The sequence below is a fragment of the Polypterus senegalus genome, chromosome 3 (assembly GCF_016835505.1).
Source record: "Polypterus senegalus isolate Bchr_013 chromosome 3, ASM1683550v1, whole genome shotgun sequence".
NCBI classification, from domain to species: domain Eukaryota; kingdom Metazoa; phylum Chordata; class Cladistia; order Polypteriformes; family Polypteridae; genus Polypterus; species Polypterus senegalus.
In genome coordinates this window covers 90,412,372-90,432,174 of record NC_053156.1, presented here as the reverse complement: position 1 = coordinate 90,432,174, position 19,803 = coordinate 90,412,372, and the positions used below count along the sequence as shown (strand labels likewise).

Here is a 19,803-nt window from a genome sequence, read left to right as displayed (position 1 = left end):
AAGAGGTCAAATAGAAAAATGGTTGACCATAGCTTTCCAAATCACATTGTTGGCTACACAAAAAACAAACAAACATCAGTGTGTGGTAGCACATTTAAATGCAAAACAATGAAAACTACAAATGTTCTGAAGTGGGCAATGTAAATTATTATTATTTGGGATATATTTTAAAATTATGCACTAAATCAGAGAAGCACAAGATACATTTAATGTGGGTGAAGTTTGAACCTCTACTAATTGTCATCAAGGAAATTTAGCAAACAGATGGTTTGTAAAGAAAAGGGTGCCAGATAATTTAGGGGTAGGTGTATTATTGTGGGTGTGATTTTAAAATCTAATTATTAACAAGTATCGTATAATGAAATCTGTCATTCCTGTCTATACCCTCAAACATTATATTCTATTTAATAATCAACTTCAACTTTATCATCAAGTCACAAGTCAAAAAATGAAGGTGCATATATATATATATATATATATACATACAATTTTTTATTTATATTAATTTATCAATTAATAAAGTAATGAACAAAAAAAATCCAAAATGAATATATAGAATAGCATAAAATGCACAAAGAAACACGTAGACACTACTTTTGAAAGAATTAAGCTTTATAAACACAATATCAAACTTTCAGAAGTTTGATTTTTAGTTACTTGTTCACTCATTTGGAATTTTATTGATCGAGTTTAACTACTATGGTGCACCAACACTTCAAAGCCCAACTCCACAGTAACTCTTTCCAATGTTCAAGCTACAAGTAATGTCTGTTTTACTGTAACCATGAATTTGATGCCTCCACCTGATTATCTTATTCAGGGTTGTGTGTAGCCAGAGCCTATTCCCACAGCAATTTCAGATACCTCCCCTAATGGGACCCTAGTCTATTGTAAAGTACAAAAACACAATCACACATAGATTCACACCCGGTAATTACGCATCTTCAACCAAGCTGAAAGATTATCTTACACTATGACAGGAAATTGAAGTTACATTTGAATAAACTGCATACAGAAGGCACCCAAGTCAGGAAAATAAATCAGTATCCAAGAGCTGTGTATAGGCATTGCTGCCTGTTGCAAAACCCTTTTGCCAAAACAAATGTGTTACTGTATTCCTTTTCTTCTCTATTTATACTCTCAGATATTACAGAGATAAAAAGAAATTTGGACAACTTATACAGTATTAATTCAAGTTCTTCACACTCATTTTAATAAAATGTAGAAGGTTTCCACTTCAATTACATGATCTGATAATTTTGCACAAATCAGTGTAAAGAAGTGCTTCATGACATCTGTCTTAAAAGCACTTCACTTTAACTTTCACTTGTTTCCTCAGGTACAGTATGTGATTAATATTTAATCAAACGGATTCTGTTATATTAACTTTATTGATTTAGCTGTGAGTCAGTAGATACTGATTCTCTGTATTTTTGCAGTCAATTTGTTTAAATTTTATAATGGGTAGTGGCAAAATACAGAGAAGAGTCTGAGTGAAAAAAGACAACAGGGTTTGCGCTTCTTTCATTGTTTTGTACTCAACAGAGTGAAAATGCAAGATTGACATGTACCAGAGAAGTAAGTGACTATGTCAGAATACACCTTTTTTTTTACAATCATAATGTTCATGACCAAAACAAATTCCTGAAGAGAAAGTTATTGATGTTTGAACAAAAATCTGTAGCCACAGGGGTCCACCCATTATTGAAATTAAAAGAACATATACTATTCATTTTAATTCAGGGTATGGGATTAGATGGTAAAGAGACAGAAAACATATTCAACCATCAATACACTTGACCTTATTTTGAATTCCTACCATAATCTATGATTTTTATTTTATATATTTTCTTAGATCCCACCTTCAACAATATACCTCTTCTCTCATGCTTAAAACAACAGATAAAACAAAGTTTTCATGTTCAACTCAATTTCTTAGCATGAATGAAGCTGTCCAAACTTCTAAACCAAATTAAATCAGCAAAGTTAACTTTATAAGTTCTTGTGCTATGTGGAGCTATATTGTCTAAAGGGCTATAGGCCTGTAAATGACTAAAGTTTAAGGAGGGTGGCACATTTTGCATGATTGTATTGGTTAAGTATAGCTCTATTTGGTTCACTATGAGAAAAAAATAAGATAATAAAATAACTAAGGAACAAACACAGCATATTACAGATATTACCAGCTTGAACATTATGTGTAAAAAATTATAATGTACTCAGAGAAGCCTTTATGTGTGAAATATAGCACATTGCAGTTCTCCTTCTCACAATACTCATTTGTTGCATGCCTAGTAAATAAAATACTCTATTGTTCATTGTTTTTCAAATGTAAGTCAGCCAAATATTTCATAAATATATCCTACAGAAAATATTTGAATAATTACTGTAGCGAGACAAGAAAAATTACACCTCAGAATCAGATAATATTTTACTTCAGTGGTGGTCTTAAAATATAAATACTGTTAATTTAGTTAGAGTAAGTTTATTTTCTGTATAAAAACTAATTATTCATTTTACTTACAGAATAAAAGACTTTCACTTGTAAATCTAACAGTTTAAACACTGTACTGGAGGTGACTGCTTATAAAAAACTGTTTTGTCTTTGGTAAGTTCCAAAATATTGTCTGTGAATTCAGTGCACTATGGAAAAAATTAAAACAATTTAAAGCTGCAAATAAGCCAATCCTATACCTTTTTTAAAAACAGAAAGGAAACTGAGGTACCCAGAGAAAAACCAATGAGAACAAGGTGAGAGCATACAAACTCCTAAACCGTGTTTTGCCCAAGACCTTTACCCAGGTTTCTGAAGCTGTGTGGGAGCAGTAGTAACCACTATGCCACAGTTTTACTGAATTCAGGTGTGTATTTTTTAAATTTGAATGAGACGTTTTTTTAAGTATTTCTACCAAACATTAATTTAGACTCAATCTGGACTTAAGATCCAGATATATATTATATAATTGTGATTCTAGATGATTAATAATGGATTAAGTGACAGGTAAAAAGTGTGAATTATTGAACCTAACATCAGATCAACTAATAAAATGCCACTGGAACATTATGTACATTCATGTTCCTTTGTACTTCCTGGTACTAGACAGAATTGAAATATGGTTTCTTCTTATAAAAGGATTTCTGATGAAAGCTGGAAGTTGCTCAGTGGGGTGTTATGAACAAGAAATGACAAGATCACATTTGAGGAACTTAAAGGAAAATTTTGATCTGTGCAACTTAATTGCACCTGACTTCCTATTTGAGGTAAATGTTTAAAACTGATGTCCCACGTAACAATGCAATTTGTTTGACGTGAAAGACACATTGCATATAAAAGAATTATGTACAAACAGTAGTTTTTTCTTAATTATACCAAATTTTATGTAGCACCTTTTACATACAGTCTGTACCTGGTACTCTAATCAGTATGAAAACAGGACTAATTGATATTTTTCCAATCCTCCAGTATTTTGCTGCTTAGTATACTAATATTGTACTTTCTTGTTTTTAGATAACTGGAGTGGAATTCTGTTGGGCTGTTAGCTATCATTCATTACAAGGTATATATATGATTTGTGTATTTTTCTCATGTGCCGGTTTTGTCATCAACAATATAGTTGGCTGTTCACTGACTGACTGTAGACCATATGTTAGTCTACACAAAACATACTGCAAAGGCTTCCCCAACCTCTTTCACTTATGGTCTGTTTTTCCCCCATTACCATAGCCACAGAGTAGTATGTAATACCCTCTACAGAACCACAGTTTTTAAAACACATATTCTGTTGCATCTCCCACATATCTGAATACTATACTGAAAGCCACTTAAATCCTCACAGTTGCCCTTTCTCCTTCCAGAAATGAACACACAAATATATTGGTTTCTAAAAGCATTTTCAGCACAAATTACTGCCTCATCGAATGAACAGACAGCTATATTGGAAAGAAAAAATATGCTTAATAAATGCTGTAGGTGTAGGTTGTTAACCTAGTGAAGAAACAGAAAAAACACAGAGACACAACATTTTGATTATATCAGGTATTATCCCTGTAAAATAAGACAAAGGGGATTTAAAGAGCAATGCCAAGGATGAGTCTGGGGTTTGTTGTCAAAGATAATAGACATTATGTTTGAATCAGACTGAAGGGGAGTAGGAGAAGAAACTGTTAGAATCAGTTACAAAGCTGGATAGAGTATAATAATTGTTGTTTTAGAGGAGTTCATGATGACCTTACTAGTGAAAAGGTTCATATAGGAGTTCAATGGCTGGTTAGAATTCTGATTTTAGTGTTTAAAAAAAAATAATAATAAAATTCCAAAGAAGAGCTCAACTCTTAATTTTGTATGATGTCCCTTCATTTTACAATATATAACATTAATAACTCATACTGTTACTTGGAAGTCCATATCAATGACAGGTTGTACTGGTCTGGGAACACAGAGGAACTATAAAAGGAAAGGCAGAACAGGCTATTTTTCCTTCGGAGACTGCATTCCTTCAATGTGGGTAATGACACTGTGCATAGTGACAGGTGCATAAATATGGGCACCCCAACAAAGATATTACATCAATACTAAGTTGAGCCTCCTTTTGCAAATATAACAGCATCTACAAGCCTCCTATAGCCTTTGATGAGTGTCTGGATTCTGGATGGAGGTATTTTTGACCATTCTTACATACAAAATCTCTCTGGTTCAGTTAAATTTGATGGCTGAAGAGCATGGACAGCATCATACCATAGATTTTCAACGATATTCAAGTCAGGCCATTCCACAACATTATACTTCTCCCTCTGCATGAATGCCTTTGTAGATTTCAAACTGTGTTATGGGTCATTGTATTGTTGGAATATCCAACCCCTGCGTAACTTCAACTTTGTGACTGATGCTTGAACATTATCCTGAAAAATTTGTTGATACTGGGTTGAATTCATCCGACCCTCGACTTTAACAAGGGGCCAGCATGATGGAACTCCACCAAATTTGACAGTAGGTAACAGGTGTTTTTCTTGGAATGCAGTGATCTTCTTCTGCCATGCAAAGCGCTTTTTATTATGACCAAATAACTCTAATTTTGTCTCATTAGTCCAAAGCACTTTGTTCCAAAATTAATCTGGCTTGTCTAAATGAGCATTTGCATGCAACAAGTGACTATGTTTGCAGCATGAGTGCAGAAAGGGCTTCTTTCTCATCACCCTACCGTACAGAGATGTTCTTTGTGGAAACTGCACTGAACTATGGAACAATGTACAGATACACCATCTGCAGCAAGATGTTCTTGCAGGTCTTTGGAGGTGATCTGTGGGTTGTCTGTAACCATTCTCACAATCCTGTGCATATGCTGCTCCTGTATTTTTCTTGGCCTGCCAGACCTGGGTTTAACAGCAGCTGTGCCTGTGGCCTTCCATTTCCTGATTACATTCCTTACAGTTGAAACTGACATTTTTAAACCTCTGAGATAGCTTTTTGTAGCCTTCCCTTAAATCATGATACTGAACAATCTTTGTTTTCAGATCTTTTGAGAGTTGCTTTGAGGATCCCATGCTGTCACTCTTCAAAGGAGAGTCAAAGGGAAGTACAACTTGCAATTGACCATCTTAAATACCTTTTCTCATGATTGGACACACCTGTCTATGAAGTTCAAGGCGTAACGAGCTAATCCAACCAATTTGGTGTTGCAACTAATCAGTATTGAGCAGTTACGTGCATTCAAATCAGCAAAATTACAAGGGTACCCAAATTTTTTGCACAGCCAGTTTTTCACATTTAACACTAGAATTACCAGAGCCTACGAAAAAACTCAGAAATCCGTCCCACCTTAAATCACTTCTTAAAATTGTTCACAGCTCTCCACCAGCGTCTTTTGTCATCTAAATGTGCTGATAAAAATCAGGCTGCAAGCAGAGAGTTTGGGTTCTTCCAGTTTATCAGAATAAGTCTGCGTGCCAAAAGTGTAGTGAATGCAATCACAATTTGTTTGTCTTTCTCCACTTTAAGCCCCTCTGGAAGAACACCAAACACAGCTGTTAATGGGTTAGGAGGGATTGTGAGACCAAGGCTATCTGAAAGGTAATTAAAAATATTTTTGTCCAAAATGATGTTAATTTGATGCAGGCCCAGAACATGTGAACCAGTGAGGCTGGGACTTGGTTGCAGCGTTCGCAGGTTGGATCATGCCCTGGAAACATTTTGGAGAGTTTTAGTCGAGACAGATGTGCTCGATATATAATTTTAAGTTGTATAATTGTATGCTTTGTGCATATGGAGCTCGAGTGAATTCTCTGCATTGCAGAGCATTTCCACTCCTTTTCTGATATATTAATTGAGAGAACTTTTTCCCAGTGTGCTCTTGGATCTTTGAAAGGGAGGGATTGTAAAATGATTTTATATATTGTAGAGATGGAGTCTAAGTCCTTGAGATTGAGCAATATTTTTTCCAGCATGGATGAGGGTGCAAGATGAGAAAAATCTGGAAGGTTTTGTTTAACAAGTTTCTGATTTGAAAATAGTGAAAGAAATGTGTAGCTGGAATGTTAAATTTGGAATGTAATTGTTCATAGGATATAAAGATCTCTAAGCAAGTTAATTCTACATTTTTTCCAGATATTAAAAACTGCATATGTTTGTGAAGGTTGAAAGAGGTGCCACAGATAGGAGCTATGGTATGTGCATTCTTGCTCCGATGTAGAAGGGAGCTGAGTTTACCTCTGTTACAGCGCGTCTATGTGAAAACAGCAGTGTCAGATGCGGGGGTGGGGTGTGTTTGGGCTCGGCTGAGATAATAAAACTGACTAAAAAAAAAACAAAGCGAACCTTTCCAAGTATCATAAATTACACCGGCTGTTACAGACTGAAATCAAATGTATGTTTTTATTCTAAAATAGTAAGACTAAGAGCAGTTTACTTCTCAAAACAGAGTGGTGCAGGATCGAACTCGCGTCCCTTTGATTCCCAGTCGGCAGCTGATTCTATTGCGCCACGGAGGCAGTCATAATAAACAGGTGTCAATGTTGCATGTTAAGGCGGCTTTTTGTTTCTGCAGTTATATTTTTGAATAAAAGCGCAATTGTTGTGTTAGATTTGTATCTTTTGTGAAAGTATTTCTTTGATTCTTCAGGCTTCTTACATTATATAGTTTATGCCTAGATTTTGTCATGTAATAGGAGAATATAAAAAACGTTTCTGTTTTAACAATGTGTTTACACAGATTACTGTAGAAACGGAACAGACATGAAATGCGTGTGTTCCAAACAACGATCTATTATTTCCACTCTAAAACTCCACTTCACTCCCAGAAAATCAATCAAGGCATGAGCTGGGAGAAGTTTGTGCACGTTCTAAGTCGGTGGGGGGATGAAATAGCCGGCTGCTTGCAGCCTGATTTTTATCAGCACATTTAGATGACAAAAGACGCAGGTGGAGAGCTCTGAACGATTTTAAGAAGCGATTTAAGGTGGGACGGATTTACGAGATTTTTCGTAGGCTCTGGTAATTCTAGTATTAACTTCATACAACTAAATACTGCTTCACTAAAAATTTTTGTTCAGAAAACATCCCAGTACACTTTTTCATATGACTGTATATCTTTTAGATTGCTCTGCTGGTTTTGGTAACAGCTCTTTTATTTGTACTTACTCCAATTTATTCTTAAGTGAATTAATTATTCTTGTTTTTTGCTTTAAGATTCTTGTTTATTAATTTTTCTTTTCTTGTGAATTGATAATTGTTAAGTTCTTTTTTGTTTCTTTATTTGATCTATAAATAAAAACATTGGCCAATTAAAAGTCTGGTGACTATTATGACATGGGAAGTTTTTTTTCCTTTAATTTTAGCCTCTCTCTTTTGGGGAGTCAATACAATATTTTTTAAATGCTTTAATCATGCCTCCTCTTAAATTTTGATAGAATAACTTCCCTTGATATATACCTGACACAGTGTGTCATGCAACCTAACATTCACAAGGTCAAATTCTGTAACAAAATTTTCAGAATAACAAATACTTTTTGTTAGCTCAGACAAATGTTCATACAGCATGTTGTTTAATGGATTTCATTTTAACAAAATGTATGTTTCAGTATAACAAAAGTTTTTTCAACCAAAAATGGCCAACGAAGATAGTAATGTGATGCAGAGAAACGTAATGCTGCTTCTTTTACTTTTCCTGAGTCTTGGGAACCTAGTAACAGGCTGTCTCTTTCTTGTTAGACCAAAAGAAAGTGACAGCCTGTTGCAAAATTTTTGGTCTCTGGCAGTCTCAACGAGAGTGTAGACAGGCATGGCTGAATTCTGAGTCAGTGCTCCACCAAGCATCCACCGAGGCAGTTGTATCATGTGCAGATACTGCACTGTTTGAGTTTCATAGCACTTCTCAAAGTTTTCTTTGCAATGAACAAATAAATGAGAAACGCAAGTTTATGCTGGAAAAACGTCTTATTTTCAAATAAAAGTTTTTTGCAGTTTAATCAGTGCCGTTTTTAAATACAGGTATCAAGTTTGGGTCACAGACTGCCTGAGAGACAGAAAGGTAGATCCAAGTTTCCAAGGAAATTACAGGTAGTTTTTAGTACTGTAAAGAAAAGGCAGGTACAGTCTTAAGACTTCAAAATAGGAGCTGTTAATTCAGTACTCAAGCACATGAGATAGCAGCCACAATACATGAGCAATCACTCTGCTTTTATCTCCCATCTTCAGATTAGAAGAACACCAGAAGCTTGGAATCATTGCGGTGGCAGATATGGCCTGGAAAAGAGAGATCAGGAGAATGCGAGGAAGAGCAGATGAAAGCCCAGTGTTAAATGTTCTAAACATTGCGTGACAAGCATGTTACGCAGTAAGCCTGATCCTGCAGAGAACAACCAATCAAACCAATTTATTTACCCTTCGTTTACTGTTTACAGAGAAGCCTCAGAGTTGTCTTTGTGCTGCTGTCGTTAAGAGATGGCAAATTGCCATTGACCCCGGTAACAACAGTAAATGTATTTTCTTCATATTCATTACAATGAAATTTCCATAACGACAAAATATTTTTATGGTCTTATGAGTTTCATTACAATGGGATTCCACCTGGATTAGACTTCTTAATCATTTCGATACAGCAGCCACATGACTCCTCAATCATTTTCATAAGGTGGACCTCAGCATTAACATTTGAAGTTCACCACTTACTGGAATGTATTTTGTTATGCAGGTATTAATAAAAAAAATCTGTATCTGCCATTCCAACAGATGGCACATCATAACTATTTGTAGTAATAAAATGCATTACCGCAAATGGTTGTGATGAGGCATCAGTTGCAATTACAAATGCAATGCATATGTCTTTGCCATATGCCATTTGGTATGGGATTTGTAAAAGCAGTGTTAATGTTTGTGATGCACCATATGTTGGAATGACAAACCCAATGCATTTTATTACCACAAATGTTTGTGACACACCATCAGTTGAATACACAGAGACATAGCAACTGGACAAACACACAGATACACAGACATTTATCCTTTCATTAAGGTGGATTATTGAAACAACCCCCCAGTCTAAACCTAAGCAGTCTTTCAATTAACAAAGAAGTCATTTACTCATGATGTACAACAAATTTAATGGCCTATAGTTACTAGGATCATCCCAAATACGTTTTAACATAATTGCTTTGTTGTTGCTTTGAGTTTGTGTGGATGATTCTTCTTGCACTGGAGTGCACTCATTCTCTTTGAATGTGATGTGCAGTGCATTGTTTCTTTTAGCTTTTTGCTCTGTCATCTGCAACTTCAAAAGGAGAAACGAATTTCTCTTTCTGACACAAGAGCTTAAATGCTTGAACTAATGGCTGCTTCTGAGCAATCAGACTAACTCAGTGTTTAGCTTTACAAACCGGATCTCAGCTCTCAAGTTCACAAACAGAAGAGTTTGTCGGCTTCAGCTCCCTAAGGAAAAGAAGCTCAAAGCTTTTGTTTTCTGTCTGAGTTTCTTTGAGAGACCCAGATAGTGTAGAGAATCCTCAGAATGATGCAGAACGTTTTAAGGGAATGTTTAACTTCTGATTTACACTTTTGTTATCAGATGAAGTACAGGCAGATCCTGGTGAAAGCTGGAGTTCACTCACTTAGTTTGGAATATAAGTGGGGATTTTCACAGATGGACGTCTGACAAATCTGCTTGGTCTGCCACTAAAGAGTAGCAGAATGGGCAATACCTACTTTGTCCTAAAGCTTCAAGGTCCTGGACATGTTGCAAAGGGGAAAAAAATCAACTGCTCCCAACAACATACAGTACTCAATGTGGAAGAAAATTCTGCAAATCCAATTAAACCTGCACACAAATGAAAACAAGCTTAAGTTCCCTTCAATCATCAAAAAAAAGATTATTTCAGCCAATCCAACAGTCTTATTATTAGAATGTTTCCTTACCAATAAAACACAAGCAACTCCCCATTTTTTTTTTTGTATACAGTGTTCAATTGAGTGTCTTCTGTATGTAGCTTGAAGGTTCAATACACACCCACTGGTCCATTCCTAATCAGTTTATCCCACTTGAATCGATGTATAATGGAGTTTTAATTTTTGTTCTCCATTACCATGTTCCTTTTGCTTAAAATATCCATACATTACCAAATGCTTAAAAAGACACATTAAGAACTTCAATTTATTTTTCTACACCCCTCTTCAATGAGAACAAACTCAGAGTGCACACACAAGTTTACAGATACAATGCAATAGAGAATTGTTAAACTATTCATTATTTACATGCATAAACACACACATTAGGTTACACCTACAGTAAAACAGAGCAATTTCAATTTAATCAAAATAAACAAATTATGAAAATATAAGTCCATTAATATGGCCAACTAAAAACAGAAGAAAAACCAAAACTCAAAAATTAACCATCATGATTAGTTAGAACTGATAAATTCACAATTGGGCACATGATCTAGACTAACTGGCCACCCATGGCAAAGCATTCTACATTATTTATACAGTATGCGCTGACAAACCTAATAAGACGATTAAATCATTTCATTCTTGAATTCAGAAGATCCCAGCCTCTCTGGTGCCACTTCCCATACATAGAAGTAGCATTTTGGCAGCCACAGAAGTATACCCAAAAAAAAGACTTTTGGCAATAGCTGATTATGCGTCTCAGGCTTGGATTTTTGAGAAAATGATTAACAAACTGAGTTGCACTATGAACAGCTTATCAGTGTACACTAGAGAAAAGTAGTTTCTTTAGTATGGATTTAAACATTGAGACTGATAGGGCATCTCTTACAAAAGCAGGCAGAAACACTACACTTTTATTTACCCTCTTACTTTTCTGATATTTTAATCTGAAAAAGCAGGCTAAAATACACCTTTGTCTGAACACTGCACCATGCTTTTATTAACTGTTTTGTTTACGTATGTTGCTCATCATGCCATTTTTCTAAGTCTCAGGCAAAAATGTCAAACACAAGCTATGCTACAGACCTGGTTGTCAATATGTATGACCCTCATGGGATTAACAAAGTTTTGTCTAATCGAATTTAACCATAAGGGCAGGAATTACAGTACATTGATAGATTTTTTTATATGGACTTTAATAATGATTTCTTTCAATTAGCATATTTCTGATATTTTATTTTAAATCATTATTTAAAAAAAATGCAATAATTTAATTAAAACATTCTTCTTGATTTGAGATCATTTTCAAAAGAAGTTCCAATAACTAAGTCACTTGCTTGTGCATTATTCTTCTGCTCTTACCTTACTCTGTAGATGTCAGAAAGTAGGGCAGTATAGTTAGAGCTGGGTTTGTGTCTCACCTGCTGAATTATTAGATTTGTAAATAGCTGAGGAATCACAGCATACTGCAGAGCTTCATTTTTCCATTTCCTTTTGCATTTTAGTAATTTACATTCAAAATTAATTTTATTTTTGGTAGGTACCTTTGTGTCAAACAGCTAGTAATATACAGTATTTAATTAGCATATCCTCTCCAGGGTGGCACAGTGGTGCAGTGGGTAGAGCTGCTGCCTCACAGTTAGGAGACCCGGGTTTGCTTCCCAGGTCCTCCCTACATGGAGTTTGCATGTTCTCCCCGTGTCTGTGTGGGTTTACTCCGGGTACTCAGATTTCCTCACACAGTCCAAAGACATGCAGGTTAGGTGCATTGGTGATTCTAAATTGTCCCTAGTGTGCTTGGTGTGTGTGTGTGTGTGTGTGTGGGCGCGCACACCCTGCGGTGGGCTGGCATCTTACCCGGGATTTGTTTCCTGCCTTGTGCCCTGTATTAGCTGGGATTGGCTCCAGCGTAACCCCGTAACCCTGTAGTTAGGATATAGTGGGTTAGAAAATTGATGGATGGATATCCTCTCCAGCCACTATTTTGACAATGCAGTGACGCTCATCTCAATTCATTCACCTCCTACTTTATGCATTTCAAACAAAATCCATTCCACACATACATGTGAGGAGTTATCTGACCCAGCTTAGTCAGAATAACTCAATTAAGATTACAAATACAACAAATCAAATGCAATGCACCTAGTCATTACTGCCAAAACTTTTCCAAGACAGTAGCTGACCCAGATTAGTAATTCAATTCATATGAACTCTGCAACAACAAAAAATAAACAAATAGCACTGGAAATATCAAAACATAAAACTGCACACAAATACCTTTTGTGGATATTTTATCAATAGACAACAGTCATAAAGTTGTACACTGCAATGCCAACTTGAAAAACCCAAACCAAGCTGAAAAGTCAATGTGTATGGTGCATTAGCTATACATTTCTGCTTTATGCTCAATTTTGTGTTGTTAAAAGATGATGCGTAACATCTCATTATTATGCATGGTGTGCTACAAACATTGTTACTACTGCTAGATCATTTACTTTTTGATACTTTTTTTTGTTTTTCCAAGTTTTCTCTTGATATTTTTATTCCATTTTACACTACTGTTATATCATTTTATGTACTCATCATTTCTATATGGACCCCTCAACCATTTATTGACATCTTCAATATACAATAATTGGCTTTTATGTCACTCTCAATGTTGCCAATATTGGGACACCTTTTCTTTACCAGATGGCTTGCAATCTTTACATATATAAGTGGGTCTGATTAATTGCTTGTTTCATTTCTGAGAAATATTTGTTAAGTAGCATGCTACCATTTTCGTCTTGTTTATAGTTAGTGCTAACTTAGTATTAGATGGCAGAAAATAACTACTATTCTTTAAAAAAATACACTGCTCTAAAATATTTTAATCATAACTAAAAATATAAATATATATAAAATAAAATTGGAAGCAACAACTGAAAAATATGCAGAACTGCATTTTATTTATGTATGCTTATGAGTGCACAATCAAGTGTGGCTCAGAATGTGCTTTGACAATCAACCATGATGCTGTACAGCACATGACAAATACAGTTCATAAGAAATGGGTGGAGATCTACAGGAGCCATGTTTGCAGGTTTTTCCATGTCTGTGTAGTCCGATTTCCAATTCAAAATTAGCCAGGTGTGAGTAAAGATGAGAGAGAGAGTGAGTGTGTGTTTTGTGTGATTGGTTGGGGCATAAATGTTTCCAGAAATGGGTTGGAACCTTTTCCAAGGATGATTCCTACATTACACTTGATGCACTTATGAGAAAGTCTCTTTACGGCGCTACTTTGGATTAACTGGGTCAGGAAAAAATAAATGATCGTTTATTTTTATCTTATCAGAATCTGTGTTTATATTTTGCTTCTTTTGGTGGCTGAAAGATGACATTACTACAAAACACTACATAGTGCTGCCTGGCATGTTGAAGACAGGTGCAAGGTTGTTGTCCAAGGTGACTTCACGATGGGGTCGGCAGCCAGTTAGGATTTATGTATATAAATCGCCACTGTTTCCAAATACAACTTCCCTTCAAAAATAATTGCAAACTCTTTATAAACACTGCTACTCTCTTTCAAATTAGAGTTTGTTTAGAAGAGAATGGCTATGAATTAGGAAAATCTGAGAATAGTTTTTATCTCTAGCTCGGGTACTTGTAATATTATTTAAAAAAAAAAAAAAAATTGCCTTAACATAATTGTAGAGGCACGTTTAAGAAATCCTCTTACATGGGTCAAAAAGTGTATACATGTTTTTTGGTGAGAAAGATGCAAGATAATTTAAATTGGCAAGTACTTAACAATTTTTTCAAATTCAGAACTGTTGAAGCATTTAATGTATCATTCAAAAGGTCAATGCACATGTGCACTAAAGGAAAAAAATGGATTATGCTGTTTTAAGTCTTTGCTATTAAAGATTTGTTTTTATTAGTTGCAGCCCTTAATATAAATGTCAAATAATTATTGAACATTGACAACGGCAATCTTTGCTGTGAGAAAATTCTACCATATGTTAGTTGTTAAACCAAATATTAAGGGTCCCAAAAGAGACATCAACCTTTGGATATGGAAAACAGCATCAAAACTACTGTAAGCATTTTATCTTGCTCCAAGTAGCTCTAGTGGGTACGGAAAGTATTCAGACCCCCTTCAATTTTTCACTCTTTGTTATATTGCAGCCATTTGCTAAAATCATTTAAATTCATTTTTTCCCTCATTAATGTACACACAGCACCCCATATTGACAGACAAAAAAAAGAATTTTTGAAATTATTGCAGATTTATTAAAAAAAGAAAAACTGGAATACCACATGGTCCTAAGTATTCAGACCCTTTGCTCAGTATTTAGTAGAAGCACCCTTTTGAGCTAATACAGCCTGGATTTGGGGATCCTCTGCCATTCCTCCTTGCAGATCCTCTCCAGTTCTGTCAGGTTGGATGGTAAACGTGGGTGGACAGCCATTTTTAGGTCTCTCCAGAGATGCTCAATTGGGTTTAAGTCAGGGTTCTGGCTGGGCCATTCAAGAACAGTCACAGAGTTGTTGTGAAGCCACTCCTTCGTTATTTTAGCTGTGTGCTTAGGGTCATTGTCTTGTTGGAAGGTAAACCTTCGGCCCAGTCTGAGGTCCTTAGCACTCTGATGAAGGTTTTTGTCCAGGATATCCCTGTACTTGGCCGCATTCATCTTTCCCTCGATTGCAACCAGTCGTCCTGTCCCTGCAGCTGAAAAACACCCCCACAGCATAATGCTGCCACTGCCATGCTTCACTGTGTGGACTGTATTGGACAAGTGATGAGCAGTGCCTAGTTGTCTCCACACATATCGCTTAGAATTAAGGCCAAAAAAATTCTATCTTGGTCTCATCAGACCAGAGAATCTTATTTCTCACCATCTCAGAGTCCTTCAGGTGTCTTTTAGCAAACTCTATGCAGGCTGTCATGTGTCTTGCACTAAGGAGAGGCTTCCGACAGGCCACTCTGCCATAAAGCCCTGACTAGTGGAGGACTGCAGTGATGGTTGACTTTCTACAACTTTCTCCCATCTCCTGACTGCATCTCTGGAGCTCAGCCAAAGTGATCTTTGGGTTCTTCTTTACCTCTCTCACCAAGGCTCTTCTCCCCCGGTAGCTTAGCTTGGCCGAATGGCCAGCTCTAGGAAGGGTTCTGGTCATCCCAAATGTCTTCCATTTAGGGTTTATGGAGGCCACTGTGCTCTTGGGAACCTTAAGTGCAGCAAAAATTTTTTTGTAACCTTGGCCAGATCTGTGCCTTGCCACCATTCTGTCTCTGATCTCTTCAGGCAGTTCATTTGACCTCATGATTCTCATTTGCTCTGACATGCATTGTGAGCTATAAGGTCTTATATAGACTGGTGTGTGGCTTTCCTAATCAAGTCCAATCAGTATAATCAAACACAGCCGGACTCAAATGAAGGTGATCTCAAGGATGATCAGAAGAAATGGAAAGCACCTGAGTTAAATATATGAGTGTCACAGCAAAGGGTCTGAATACTTAGGACCATGTGATATTTCAGTTTTTCTTTTTTAATAAATCTGCAACAATTTAAAAAATTTTTTTTTGTCTGTCAATATGGGGTGCTGTGTGTACATTAATGAGGAAAAAAATTAATTTAAATGATTTTAGCAAATGGCTGCAATATAACAAAGAGTGAAAAATTGAAGGGGGTCTGAATATTTTCCGTACCCACTGTACAGTATAAATTACCAGATTGCCAGGGAGACACTGATAGGATATTATCATCATAATTTAGTGACATGACAATAACACCAAAAATATTTTCTTGTTTTATAATATATTAAATACTGCAATTTATCATTCTCTATCATAAAGCTAAAATCACTCAAAAAGAAGAGGCATTGATTCAATTTATAATACAGATTTTATTATGGAAATTTACTAGAAGTATTTAGCAGTCTCCACAGTCAAACTGGGAATATTCAGTTGTGGTACATAACACACACACACTCATCTGTACATCATGTAATTTTTTTCATATTGAGTTTTTCCATATATATTTATAACAGGGTTATAAATAAGGCTGTCAGCTAATAATTAAGATTAGAATGTTTCATATTTAAAATATTTACCTTATGAACCCTTATTTTGTGTTAAGCAGATGAGTAAAAACAGTAGAAATCTAAACTTGTAGAAGGTATGAAAAAAAACAAACAAACAAATATACTGAAATTTGGGCAGTCTAATATTTCCAAATTCACCAGAGGTGGGCAGATGATTTACTGAAAAGGCCACTCATTACATATGAGCGTTGCTTCTAATTATTTTGTTACTCCATTGTACACTCCGAAGACAGTATCCTTACCATGGTAAATTATCCTAAGCCTTGCAAAAATTGAATGGAATGGATTTTATATTTCTGACTAAATATAAAGGTCAGGTGTTGTGGAAATGGTTAAGTTATTCCTGTAGAGTTTGCCAGGGTACTGGCATTCCTGACATGGATGAATTGAATGATAACAGAAAAAGAGAGTTGGGCCGATGCACAACTCAATAAGAGGAGAAGTGCATCAGAATCTGTAGTTTGAGAAACAAAAACCTTACTCGTCATCAGTTGAATTCTACTTTACATACATGGCAAATACCAGTGTCATCTGCAAGAGGAAAAACACTTCTCTCGAGACAATAATGGACACCTTTATATGTAATCTTCAGTTTCTTGGCATTCTCTTACACAAAATAACCTTCTTTCTGCAAAAACAATAGACTGGCATGTTTCTTGAGATAAAGGTTTCATTTTGAAAATTTTTAAAGACAGAACTCAACTTTAGGAATGCCATTACTTTGCCACACAAGTGAACAGAATAACGGGTTTGAGTGGTGCTAATGCAATTAGAAAGGTTTACCTAATAACCAAATTGCATGTAAACATAAGCAGTTAAGGACAGGCTAAGGGAGTTTACAATTATGACAAAAAAGGAATTGTTACTGAAAATGAGACTTTGCAACCATATTTGAATAATAAAATAAAAAATAGCAGTTTCAAGCAATAATAACCATTGTAAACATTATTAATGCCTTGGCTATATTTTAAAAACAATTTAAAGGTATCTTGATAAAAAAAGTTATCAGTTTCTATCATAAATGTGAAAATGTCTGAGTGACCCCAAACTTTTGACTGGTATTGTATTTATGTTCATGGTTTAAATATAATAGTGATAAATGAAAAGAATGAATTGGCCTGGTTAACTAACCTTAAATGGCCAACCCAAACAATAACTTGTATAAACGATCACTTCACTCTATATATACATATATATACATACATATATATGTATATATGTGTGTATATATATACACACATATATACACACATATATATATATATATATATATATATATATATATATATATATATATATACAGTATATATATATATATATATATACAGTGTATATATATATACTGTATATATATATATATACAGTATATATATATATATATATATATATATATATATATATGCACATACATATATAACATATATTAACTTTTTTTTAAAAATGTACTTCTAAGAGTAGTTTTACTGCACCAAACTTTTTACTTTTACTTGAGTACATTTGTGAAGAAGAAATGCTAATCTTACTCAGCTACATTGGGCAACACTCGAATCATTACTTTTTTTCCCAGTAGATAAAGGCTAACAAACAATTTTCAGTCTTCTCTGTGTAGCTCATGCTATCAAGTTTCACACACGCCTTCCATTGCATCTCCAGCTCTGAAATGAGGTTTTGGATGTTCCCCAAATCAAAGCACTGCAGCTTTAAGGACAGATGTTGCATTTTTCGTTTGAAAGCATTAACTGAGCTAATCATATTGACTATGGTTTTCTCTTTTCCTTGCAGCTGTAAATTAACCTCATTCAATATGTTGGTCAGATCGGAAAAAAAATGCCAAATCTAGCGGCCATTGATCGTTAATAAGTTGCTTGTATTCTGCATGTTTAATGACAAGGAGAAACTCCTTTTTCTCCAGCCAGGGGTCTTGAAATCTCAGCAGGAATTTCTCCCTAGCCATCTGCCTCAACGAAGGCATCTTTTATCATCTCTCCATCTTGGAAGGACTTCTTATGCTTAATGATCGAGTGACTCACCCGGAAAGATGCTTCGGTGTGTCTGCCTTTGCGTTTAAATTCAGCCGAGTGAAAAATGATGGCTATCCGATTAACTGCAATTTTAGTTTTTTGAATGCAACGCGATCTACCTGCACTACCTTTTCCAATCTACTGGTCGATCGCAATCGACGTATTGGGCACCCCTGTGATAGTGAAATCAAGCAAATAAGTGATACAGTGGAAAACATTTTACCAGACTGCATTAGCAGTCAATGTTAAAGAAGTGGGTGCTAATTCCATGGACAAAGTTATCAATTTACCAGTCAGTCTACATTCCAGTACTCGGCTCTGGGTAGTGACTGAAATAATCAGATTGTGAATGATACCTGCTACAGTGAGATTCCTGTGTAGTGCTTCTGGGCGTGGCAGGGCGAGGAGCTCATTAATGATAATTAAATTAGGAAATTCCATTGGGCCCTTTCATTGGAGCTGGACAAAGAATGGTCTACTGGGAGAAGGCAGAGGAGCAGAATGAAGGCACAATGTAAGGACTATATCTCTTAATTGTTCAGAGAATGCACTGGTATTCCACAGGAGGTTCTGGGTAAACCTGCTGGAAATAGGGCAGCCTAGTCTGCCCAGCTTAGTGTGCTCCTACCATGATCATCACCAGGAAAACAGAAAATGATGATGACAACAATGAATAAATAAAAGAGATACTAATAATAGCTGAGGAAAACATCTAGCTATTTACACTTTGTCTATATTTCTGTGTAATCCACATTTGCTAAGTACTAGGTTGGATGATTAACCATGTAAACAATGGTTACCAACAAACCTTTTAATATACTCAAAAACACTGCATTTCTACACAGTTGGTGCACTATAGGCAATTTAAAGGCAAGGATGTCCCTTGGTTAGCTTTTCTGCATAAAGTTAAAGGAAACACGGCTGGTCTGGCCAGTAGATTAACATTTTTACCATCTTAACAATTTAAAAGCTAAGAACCTTACAATGAGGGCTGTGGTTGAAACACAAACATGTGTACCTAATGAATCACACAAGACTCAGCTTTGCCTTAAATGTACCTTAAATTGTAGTACAAGACTCTTCAAAAATCCTTTTAATAGTAAAAACAATACTGCAAAGTCACACCTCCATTAGTAATGAACATATTCCGTGTAGAGTCGATCCTTTAAATATCATGCCCTACAACATCAGAACTGTAGTTACAGAGAACTGTATCTCTTACTTTAGCAAGGTATTAAATAAAGGTAAAATTAGGTTACAACGAATATATCTTCACAACGTAATTTTCATTACAACAAAGTATTTTTATGGTCCCGACAG

At 35.5% G+C, this 19,803-nt stretch overlaps 1 protein-coding gene across 2 annotated transcripts in view; it reads right to left on the bottom strand.

The window, feature by feature from the left end:
* Nucleotides 1-19,803, bottom strand: part of fbxl4 (F-box and leucine-rich repeat protein 4) — a 113,354-nt gene that overhangs the window by 24,921 nt on the left and 68,630 nt on the right. The gene's annotated exons all lie outside the window — the stretch shown is intronic.